The sequence below is a fragment of the Triticum urartu genome, chromosome 7A (genome assembly GCF_056163025.1).
Source record: "Triticum urartu cultivar PI428250 chromosome 7A, HENAU_Tu73, whole genome shotgun sequence".
In the NCBI taxonomy this organism is placed as follows: domain Eukaryota; kingdom Viridiplantae; phylum Streptophyta; class Magnoliopsida; order Poales; family Poaceae; genus Triticum; species Triticum urartu.
Genome location: NC_141879.1, coordinates 168,058,504 through 168,069,264, shown reverse-complemented (window position 1 = coordinate 168,069,264; position 10,761 = coordinate 168,058,504). Strand labels below are relative to the sequence as shown.

General features: G+C 46.2%; 1 long non-coding RNA gene across 1 annotated transcript; it reads right to left on the bottom strand.

Moving 5' to 3' along the window:
* Positions 1-8,882: 8,882 nt before the first annotated feature.
* LOC147958800 (uncharacterized) lies at positions 8,883-9,351 on the bottom strand. Its single transcript, XR_015610624.1, has 3 exons — positions 9,296-9,351; positions 9,050-9,133; positions 8,883-8,941 (listed from the first exon to the last, which is right to left on the bottom strand). It is a non-coding gene; the product is annotated as an uncharacterized LOC147958800 (long non-coding RNA).
* Between the last annotated feature and the right edge of the window lie 1,410 nt (positions 9,352-10,761).

The window sequence follows — 10,761 nt, the reverse complement described above, 5'->3', positions numbered from 1 at the left end:
TCACTTACAGACAATAGCAACTGACGATAGATTTGTCGAGTGCGTCTTGATTGTATAACTGAAATAGTTCTGAATACTCAACGGACATAGCTTTCTCATGGTAGTAATGATCCTTCTTGACATTCACCATGAGGGACTCTCGATTGGAAATCTTGGTAATGTCTATGTACCATTGATGCAATTCATACATTCTCGTTGGGAGCTTCTTCACCTTGTCTGGCTCGACCAAAGGTTGGCCCCGGACATATTTCCATTTTATTTCCTCCTCTCTAAGCGGAGGCATGGGCTCGATGTCGAGGAGTTGTCCAACAGTGATCTTGAGGATTTCAGCCTGCCTTATATGCTCCTCGGTTATTACCACATCGCCCAGCTCGGAAACGTAAACGGTTTACCCACAATAATATTGGGCGCGCCTACTCTCATGTGTTGTTGGCACAACAAGCGGGGGGATTGATTGCGCCGCCTGTTCTCCCAGCCGGGGAACGGTTTTACCATTCCTTTTGCCAGCTGATTTGCTCGAGCTCGAGCTCGCCTCTTTCTGTAGACGTGCTCGGTTTAACTTCCTGAGGTGGCGCTCATAGTCTGTGTCAACAAGCTTGGGAGCTGGTGCTCTAGCCATACGAATGAAGTGGTCAATCTTTGCCTCAGACACTTTCTCCTTTGGCGGCGGTGGCGGTTTCGGTGCAAAATGGGCTTCCACCTCGGCCTTCGATATGGCTGTGTTTTCCTCCTTGGACTTGTCGTAAGGCCTCTGCCGAAGAGGCGCGAGGCTGCTTGGACCATATTGAAATCGCTTGCCTCCGCCTGTACCTCCAGTACTACCTCGACTTGTACCGCTACGCACCATAGCTGAGGCGTCTCTCTTCCATGATTGCTGAGGCGGCGAAGACGGCTGACGTGGCTGAGTTGGAGGAGGAGGAGGAGTGGCCTGACACTTTGCCGGACTTGGAGGAGGAGGAGTGGCCTAAAGTTGTGCCGGACTTGGAGGAGGAGTGGCCTGACGCGTTGGTGGACTTGGAGGAGCGGGAGTCTGCTGACTCAGTGGCGGACTTCGACGAGGAGTCGGATGATGCGGTGTCGGTGGCATTCGAAAGATGATGCAATCCTTTCTCCATAGGAGGATACGATGGTTGGCCTCTCCAAGTGTGTGCTCCTCGTCACCTCCAGGAATGTCAAGCTCTAGCCCCGAATATTGGTCCACCACCTCATCAACCAAGACACGAGCATAGCCCGCTAGAATCGGGTTGCAATGGAAGGTTGCCTCGGGGGGATTTGTAAAAGCAACGGCGTCCTCCACCTTCATGGATATGTTCTTCATTTTGAAGTGTAGCTCGCAGTTAGTGTTCTCCATGATGTCATCCACTGGGTAGCTATCCAGTAATGCGTCGCCCAGGGCGGAACCCACGCTGCTTCTCGGCATGGATGGGACGGTGCTATCCAATGCTGGATCATCCACTAACTGCTGCAGCTGCTGAGACCCCCTTTGCTGGCTAAGTGAGTCGATCTGCTCCTGCTGCCGCTGGAATTTGTCTGCCAAGTCCGCGTGCGCTGATTCTAGGCCTTGAAGGCGTTCATAGTCCAGCTTCCTCTGCTCCTCCTCCATCTTCCTCTTCTTCTCATCCGCAATCTTCTTTCTCGCACGGGTTCTGTAGTCGGCGTTCTAGTCCGAAAACCCCTCATACCACGGAATAGCGCCCTTGCCTCGTGTTCTTCCCGGGTGTTCAGGATTTCCCAGGGCACGCGTAAGCTCGTCGTTCTCTCTGTTGGGCTCGAACACCCCCAATCGAGCCTCTTCTATTGCAACAAGTAGGTTATCTTCGGCTCCGTCCAGACATGCCTTCTTCGAAACTTTGCCTGTCTTCGGGTCCAACTCCCCCCCCATGCGCATAGAACCAAGTCCTGCACCTGGGGGGCCAGCTCAATGTTTCTGGAGTGACACCTGCATCCTCCATCTCTTTCTCAGACTTATCCCACTTAGGCATTCCCACCGCATAGCCACCTGGCCCCAGCTTATGGAACTTATCCTTTTTTGCGGCATTGGCCTTGTTTATTCTCGACCGTTCCTTAGATAATTCCGAATCCTTGAATTTCACGAAATCGTCCCAATGAGCACTTTGCTTCTCTAGTGTTCCCTCGAATACTGGAGTCTTCCTTCCTTCCTTGACGTACTTGTCCCATACACGATTCTTGTGGTTGTTGAATGCAACCGCCATCTTCCTAAGAGCAGCGTCCTTGACTTTCTCCACATCTGCATCTGTGAAATGATCTGGTAGGATGAAATGTTCCATGAGCGTTTCCCAAAGCAGAAGTTTTTGTCTGACGTCGACAAAAGTAAGTCTTGGACGTGGCTTTGCTGGCTCTCTCCATTCTTGAAGGGAGATCGGGAGTTGGTCCTTCACAAGAACTCTGCACTGACGAATGAACTTGTCCGCAATCTTATTAGGCGCTAATGGTTCGCCATTAGGTTTGATGGCCTCGATATTGTACTTTATCCCTCCTTCAACTTTTTGTTCGGGCCTCGTACTGTCCTGCTGCCTGAAGATTTGCCCGATCCGGATGGCTGAAAGAAGAAAGATCGATTTGTTAATATATATCTTCAAGTCATTTAAACATGTGATGATCACTAGATGCCTGCTTATATAAATATACCTCGCCGGTCTTTGTTGTTTCAAGATCAACATTTTCTTCATCATGTTCATAGTTCATGACTTCATCAATTCGGTCGTCGCGATCGAATATCATATCACCCTCCCCAGTGTTGTTTAGATATTCGGAGCCGTCATAATCTTCTTCATTCTGATCATCATCTGGCCCACGAGGATTGCGTATGATATTGAACAGGGCCTCTTCTCCCTCTCTGCCGGTATTGTCCGCCATAGGTTTTATTTAACTAATCCAAAAGAAATATATTCAAATTACAATGCATGGATGCAATCAGTTAATAAGGAAAAACTGAATCAATCATAGTACATAATAAGCATCATCGAATATAATCTCGAATACGTCGTCTCGAATAATAGATATAATCTCGAATACATCGTCTCGAATAATATATATAATCTCGAATAAATCATCTCAAATATTATGTATCGAATACATCACTAGCTAGCTACCTAGCTAATAAAGATCGAATACTAGAGAGTAATCTAGGCGGTGGACAACCAAAGTGAAGGAACCATCACTGGATCATAGCTCGGGTGATCTCCCCAAAGAACCTGTCAGGTATTGGAGAACCTGACGTCCATAGCAGCCATGTAGCGATGGACGTGCTCGTCCTCCTCCCTGACACGGTGACGTACCACCTCCGGCGGGGCCGACTCCCTCCGCACCGAAAGTGGCCCATGCGAACGCCACCAAAGAAGATGAGGGTCGACGGCGGGACTCGGGGCCGGGTTCCTCACCAAGCGTCGCGCCTCTGAAGGTAGCACCTCCTAGTGCCAGCCCGGCGGAGCCCAGTCCCGGACATGGGTCCTCTGAAGCAGGACGTCATGGCGAACGGGTCGACGGCGAGGATGCGGGCCGGGCATCGTCGACAACAAATATTGTATGCAAATGTAACACTAGTTATGCTATCATTGCATATGGCAAAATTCTATATGTTGTTTCATACTAATTAAGCATCTAACACTAAAAACAGAAAAAACAACTTCTATACATCCATTAAAAATAGAAAAACAACATTATATAAAAAAATCGCATACTAATTAAACACTAATTATATCCATCTAACATGCATTCATACATATATACTAGTGAAAAAATAATAATCTAAAAAATCTAAACTAATTAAACATACAAAATACGTATATACTAATTAACTTAAGGAAATGTGTATGTGTGTGTGTGTGTTCATCATGCTTGTGTGTGTGTATGGGCTCGGGGAGGGGCGGCGCCCATGGTGGCCGCCGGGGGCGAGGGAGAGGGGTTAGAGGGGGAGAGCTCACAGCGGGGCGACGACGACGGCGAGGCGATGGGCCGGGGCATGACGGGGGCGGTGACGCGGGGACGGCGTGACGGGGACGGGCCCGGGGCGGCGACGGAGACGAGGGCGGCGACGGGGACGGGGGCGGCGACGGCAACGGCGCGCGACGGGGGCGGCGCGGGACGGGGACGGCGACGGCGTCGATCGATCGGGGCGGGTGGTGCTTCAATGGGGAAACAGAGGGAGAATGAAATTTTTCGAAGTGATGTATATATAGAAGGCACCTTTAGTACCGGTTGGAGCCACCAATCGGTACTAAACAGCCTTTAGTACCGATTGGTGGCTCCAACCGGTACTAAAGACCCCTCCCCCCTTTAGTACCGGTTGATGCCACGACCCGGTACTAAAGGGGGTGCGCTACCAGGTGAGGGGCGCAGAAGTTTAGTCCCACCTCGCTAGCCGAAGGGCGCTCGCACATGCTTATAAGCCCCGCCGCCGCTGCTGTCTCGAGATCCTCTCTAAAACAGGCCTTCTGGGCCTACCTCTGCTACTCTGCCCTGTGGGGCCCATTGGGCTTGCGGGCCTGCATCCTGGCCCAACAACAGGTTGGGTTTCTAGTCGTATGCAGGCCGTTATGGCCCGGTAGGTGGGCTTTTTTTCATTTAGTTTTTTCTTTTCTGCTTTATTTATTTTGTTTTATTTATTTTTAGTTGTTTTTTTGCTGTATTGAGAGTTTCTTTGTGAATATTTTTGATAGTTTTTAGAAACTTTCAGTTAGTGCCGGTAGTTTTTAAATTTGAATAGTTTAAATTTTGAATTATTTGAAATTTGTGTGAATCACTAGTTTGTGAATAACTTAACTTTAAAAATACATTTTTAGTGATTCTTTTTTATTATGTTTAATATTAGTGTGTTTTATCATTATATTCAATTTGGTAATACTTAGGTTATTTAAAAAATGAAATGTCTTTTTAGCTGAAAAAATCAATAAAGACATGAAAAAATTTGTTTGCACATAAAATTTCTTCGCGTTTCAAATGCCAAAACACATAACTACCCTAACTATTACAGAGATTCCCTCCTGGGTGTGAAACACACAAGAAAGTGATGATAGTGAAGCCGATCACATCCCAGATATTTGGGTGTGAAACTTTTTCTTCGCGTGTGTCCCTTTGCGCCGTAACCATGAAAAATCTTCATCATTTAACGGGATGCTCGGGTCAATATTCACTGTGAATGGAGCAATTTCATCAAACTTTTCATAATCTCCTGACATGTCTGTCTTGTCTTCCACTCCCATGATGTTTCTCTTCTCAGAAAGAACTATATGCCGCTTTGGCTCATCGTACGATGCATTCGCTTCCTTATCTTTTCTTTTTCTTGGCTTGGTAGACATGTCCTTCACATAGAAAACCTGTGCCACATCATTGGCTAGGACGAATGGTTCGTCTGCATACGCAAGATTGTTGAGATCCACTATTGTCATTTCGTACTGCGGGTCTTCCGTTACCCCGCCTCGTGTCATATTGACCCATTTGCACCGAAACAAAGGGACCTTCAAACCATGTCGATAGTCAAGTTCCCATATGTCCTGTATATAATCATAATATGTTTCTTTCCCGTCTTGGTTTCTGCATCAAAGCAGGCACCACTGTTTTGGTTGGTGCTCTTCTTATCTTGGGCGATCGTGTAAAATGTATTACCATTTATCCCGTACCCTTTGAAAGTCATTATATTCGAAGATGGTAACTGGGACAGCAAGTACATGTCATCTTCAATAGAGGTGTCATGCATGGTACGTGTCTGCAACCAGCTGGCGAAACTCCTGGTTTGTTCACGTGTAATCCAGTCATCAGACCGCTCCGGGTGTTTGGAGCGTAGCAAATTCTTGTGTTCATCCATATACGGAGCCACCAAGGCGGAATTCTGTAGAACTGTGTAGTGTGCTTCAGTGATAGAATGTCCGTCCATACATATTATTTGTTCCCCTCCTAGTGTGACTTTTCCATCCAGTCTGCCCTTATGCCACGATTCAGGAACACCAATCGGCTTAAGATCAGGAATAAAGTCAATACAAAACTCAATGACCTCCTCATTTTCATGGCCCTTGGAGATGCTTCCTTCTAGCCTAGCACGGTTATGAACATATTTCTTTAAGACTCACATGAACCTCTCAAAGGGGAACATATTGTGTAGAAATACAGGACCCAAAACGTTAATCTCTTCGCATAGGTGAACTAGGACGTGCGTCATGATGTTGAAGAAGGATGGTGGGAACACCAACTCAAAACTGACAAGACATTGCACCAAATCATTCTCTAACCTTGGTATGATTTCTGGATCGATTACCTTCTGAGAGATTGCATTGAGGAATGCACATAGCTTCATAATGGCTAATCGAACGTTTTCCGGTAGAAGCCCCCTCAATGCAACAGGAAGCAGTTGCGTCACAATCACGTGGTAGTCATGAGACTTTAGGTTCTGGAACTTTTCTCTGCCATGTTTATTATTCCCTTTATATTCGACGAGAAGCCAGACGGTACCTTAATACTGAGTAGGCATTCAAAGAAGATTTCCTTCTCTTCTTTGGTAAGAGCGTAGCTTGCATGACCCTGATGTATGCCGTCTTTTTCGTGCATACATTGCTGGTCCTCTCGTGCCTCAGGTGTATCTTTTGTCTTCCCATACACGCCCAAGAAGCCAAGCAGGGTCACACAAAGATTCCTCATCACGTGCATCACGTCGATTGCGGAGCGGACCTCTAGGTCTTTCCAATAGGGCAGGTCCCAAAATATAGATTTCTTCTTCCACATGGGTGCGCGTCTGCCAGCGTCATTCAGAACAGGTTGTCCACCAGGACCCTTTCCAAAGACCACATTCAAATTGTTGACCATATCATGTACATCAGCACCAGTACGGTGGCGAGGCTTCGTCCGGTGATCCGCCTCACCTTTGAAATGCTTGCCTTCCTTTCTTACGGGATGCTTCTCGGAAGAAATCGACGATGTCCCAGGTACACATTCTTCTTACAATTAGCCAAATATATACTGTCGGTATCGTCCAAACAGTGCGTGCATGCGCGGTATCCCTTGTTTGTCTGTCCTGAAAGGTTACTGAGAGCAGGCCAATCATTGATGGTCACGAACAACAACGCCTTTAGGTCAAATTCTTCCCCCATGTGCTCATCCCACGCATGTACACCTGTTCCATTCCACAGTTGTAAGAGTTCTTCAACTAATGGCCTTAGGTACACATCAATGTCGTTGCCGGGTTGCTTAGGGCCTTGGATGAGCACTGGCATCATAATGAACTTCCGCTTCATGCACAACCAAGGAGGAAGGTTATACAAACATAGAGTCACATGCCAGGTGCTATGGTTGCTGCTCTGCTCCCCAAAAGGATTAATGCCATCTGCGCTTAGACCAAACCATACGTTCCTTGCATCATCTACAAACTCCTTCCCGTACTTTCTTTCGATTTTTCTCCACTTCGACCCGTCAGCGGGTACTCTCAACTTTCCGTCTTTCTTACGGTCTTCTCTGTGCCATCGCATCGCCTTCGCATGCTCTTTGTTTTGGAACAAACGTTTCAACCGTGGTATTATAGGAGCATATCACATCACCTTGGCAGGAATCTTCTTCCTGGGGCGCTCGCCCTCGACATCACCAGGGTCATCGCGGCTGATCTTATAGCGCAATGCACCGCATATCGGGCAAGCGTTCAAATCCTCGTACTCACCGCGGTAGAGGATGCAATCATTAGGGCATGCATGTATCTTCTGCACCTCTAACCCTAGAGGGCAGACAACCTTCTTTGCTTCGTACGTACTCTTGGGCAATTCGTTGTCCTTTGGAAGCATATTCTTTATCATTACTAGCAACTTTCCAAATCCCTTGTCAGATACACCATTCTTTGCCTTCCATTGTAGCAATTCCAGTGTGGTGCCCAGCTTTTTCTTGTCACCTACGTAATTCGGGTACAACAATTTTGTGTGATCCTCTAACATGCGTTGTAACTTCTTCTTCTCCAAATCACTTGCGCAGTTTCTCTTTGCATCGGCAATGGCCCGACCTAGATCATCAATGGGCTCATCTGATGCCTCTTCTTCAGCTTCTTCCCGCATTGGCGGCTTAGCTTCTTCCCGCATTACCGGCTCAGCTTCTCCCCTCATTGTTGTATCATCGTATTCAGAGAACCCATGGCCAGGATAGCTATCGTCGTCCTCTTCTTCTTCATTGTCTTCCATCATAATCCCTCTTTCTCCATACTTGGTTCAAACATTATAGTGGGGCATGAAACCGGACTCAAACAGGTGGACGTGAATGGTTCTTGACGTAGAGTAATTGTGACCATTCTTACAGCCAGCACATGGACAAGGCATAAAACCATCCGCCCGCTTGTTTGCCTCAGCCGCAAGCAGAAAAGTATGCACGCCATTAATGAACTCGGGAGAGCATTGGTCATCGTACATCCATTGCCGGCTCATCTTCAATACACAACACCGAAAACACCAAATTAATACAATACATAAAGTTCATACAACACTTAAATGCAACAAATAAATAACTCTCTAGCTAAAGAATTTAAATGCAACAATAAATGCGATCAAGATCGCAACTAAGGTAACAATTGATCCAACAGCATAATGATACCAAGCCTCACTATGAATGACATATTTTCTAATCTTTCTAATCTTCAAGCACATTTTTTCCATCTTAATCTTGTGATCATCGACGACATCGGCAACATGCAACTCCAATTCCATCTTCTCCCCCTCAATTCTTTTCAATTTTTCTTTCAAATCCTCATTTTCTCTTTCAACTAAATTTAACCTCTCGACAATAGGGTCGGTTGGAATTTCCGGTTCAACTACCTCCTACATACAAATATCTATGTCAGCTTGATGGGCATAATTTGTCATAAACAAGAAATGCAACAAATAGTTTTAAAAGAGAATATACCACATCCGAATCATAACAAGGGCGAGGGCCGACGGGGACGGATATCAAAACCATGGCACTATGTATAACAAACAACGTACGGGTAAGATACTTATACGAGTAACTATATATCCAAATCACACAAACATCAATTTTTTATATAAAATTTCATGAACAAGAGGCTCACCACAAGGTGGTGCCGGCGACGGGACGGTGCGGGCGATCGACGGTGGTTACGACGGAGATTTAGAAGGCACTAAGTAAACCACACCTACATATGCAAACTAAGTGTTATTTTGACCTCAATTTGCATATAAATCAACTACTACCACATATAATTCCTCCCAAATTACTAAAACCCACAATTAATCACTATATAAACCAATGCAAGAGCTAATCTAGCAATGAGAGATGAAAGGACAAAGTTGCTAACCTTTGTGATCATTTGAATGGATGGGGGCTTGCAAATCTTGACAAATTTGGGGCAAATTTTGTGATGAACTCGAGAGGAAGAAGGGAAGAACAGAGGAGAGGGAGAGGGGAAAGGGGGAAGAACAGAGTGCTGGTGGACGAAGGGTTTATATAGGACGACCTTTAGTACCAGTTCGTGGCACGAACTGGTACTAAAGGTGCTGGAGGGGCCCCACTCTGGCAACATCCTTCCACCACTCGCATTAGTACCGGTTCGTCGCACGAACTGGTGCTAAAGGTTTGCCACGAACCGGTACTAAAGAGCTCCTCCCGCCTAGCCGTTGGAACCGGCACTAATGGACACATTAGTGCCGGTTCTGTTACAAACCGGGACTAATGTGTCGCACATTTGACCCTTTTTCTACTAGTGTTTGTCATCAATTAGTCATTAATTTTTCATGTGACTCGTCTACTCCCATTCACTTAAGAGTATGTTATGGTTTCTAAATTTTGATATTGGTCATTTACTAATCTACCTATTATTTAGCTGAGATAATTGATTTTTTTGTCAAATGTGCTATCAATGAGCGTAAAGTTGTGAACAACTTGTGTACTATTTGTTCTATCCGTTGGGTACCCAATGGGTACGGGTACCCATCGGGTATGGGTATAAGTATAGTTTCATATCCATGGGGACGGGTATGGGTAGAATTTTGTACCCACTGACTAAACGGGTATGGGTATGGTATTGCTCTACCCTACCCATACCCTACCCATTGCCATTCTTAGTTGTATGGAGGCTGCGTTAATTAATTTGGATTGAAGTAGTATTTATCTCCCCGGATAGTAGCTCCATTGCCGCCTCCTGATTGCTCCTAAATCTCCTTCACCACGGATTTACAATCACATGTTACAAAGAGATGTCTCAAGTTCAAAATCCGCCGCCAAAGCAAGTGCCCCTCTACATGTCAAGGTCTCTAACATGGAAGAGGGCCAAGATGCCCCAAAATGCAACTGCCGATGCACCCAAGAAATTGCCTGTTTGATCGCGACATACCACTGCTGCAGATCCGGCTTCTCCCTCCCAATAAAGAGCACCATCAACATTAAGTTTAGACATACCATGCGGTGAAGGAAACCACGGTTCGCAAATACAGTATTTCTGACCATGGCATTTGGCGGAACTTTGCGACATGGTTCGTCCGCCATAGCTATGTCAGCCAAGAAACTTTTGACGAACATATGTGTCGCCATCGGAGCTTGGAACTCTTGGAGCAAGTGTTTGAGAACAGCCAACAAATGGTAAGTACAAATTTTTTTTGAGACAATGGTAAGTACAGATGGAGTGCCACTCCCAGCCCATGTGAAGAATCGCCCAAGAAACGAAAGGCCCGGCGTTAGGGAGTGAGAGAGATGGCCCACGAGAAAGTAACCACGTCTAGGATTGGTATGATGGCCCGTGATCCCATCCAAGAAAAAGGGAAAATC